Source organism: Trachymyrmex septentrionalis, unplaced genomic scaffold (genome assembly GCF_001594115.1).
Source record: "Trachymyrmex septentrionalis isolate Tsep2-gDNA-1 unplaced genomic scaffold, Tsep1.0 scaffold19, whole genome shotgun sequence".
Classification (NCBI taxonomy): domain Eukaryota; kingdom Metazoa; phylum Arthropoda; class Insecta; order Hymenoptera; family Formicidae; genus Trachymyrmex; species Trachymyrmex septentrionalis.
Genome location: NW_017305071.1, coordinates 256,076 through 256,868, shown reverse-complemented (window position 1 = coordinate 256,868; position 793 = coordinate 256,076).

The following is a 793-nucleotide window of genomic DNA, read 5'->3' as shown; positions in this document are numbered from 1 at the left end:
TTGTAATATATATATATATATATATATAATAAATATAAACTAGTAAAGGGGGAAATGAAACTAGTAATATATATATTATCATATAAATCCAAAGTAACCGAAACGTTCAAAAATGAAGAAAATTTTGTGCAATGAAAAAGTAATTAAAGTTTTGTATCGCTGCACCTTAGACTCTCATTAGCTTAAATGAATTGTTTATTTTTATATTAAATTATATATTAATATACATTGAGTTAAGTGTGTAGAAGAAAAAATGTGAAGTAATATTTTTATATGTCGGTATATACATATATATACATACATATATATATATGTATATATTGCAAAAATGTACACAATGCAAATTATTATATATATTATATATTTTTTACAGAACAAGTAGAAATAATAAAATGCTCATTATTATGATTATTCATCGTTTTAATTTCTATCAAACTTTATCTCGGTTCACTGGCAAAGTTCACGAAAGATAATTGTTTCTTTCGATCGCTATGGAATATGCAAACACTTATCCTTGCAAAAATAAAAAGAATGGCGATCGAATTGTGTCTTTGCTATATTCAAGACACGAATTCGTTGAAAACCCACTGCTAAATGATGCATTTATTTAATATCTCGATGAATCGCGTCGTTCGCACGAAAGAGCCAGGAATTTTTCGCACGAAGTCCATGCGTGATCGTCACGGGCAGCACGTCCCAAAGAAAATTGTGATTCGCAAGTTGCGTAGTCTTTATTAAGCGCGCTTCATATGCCATTTGCATTCGTCTGGGCGGCTGATAGATTCGGAATTTC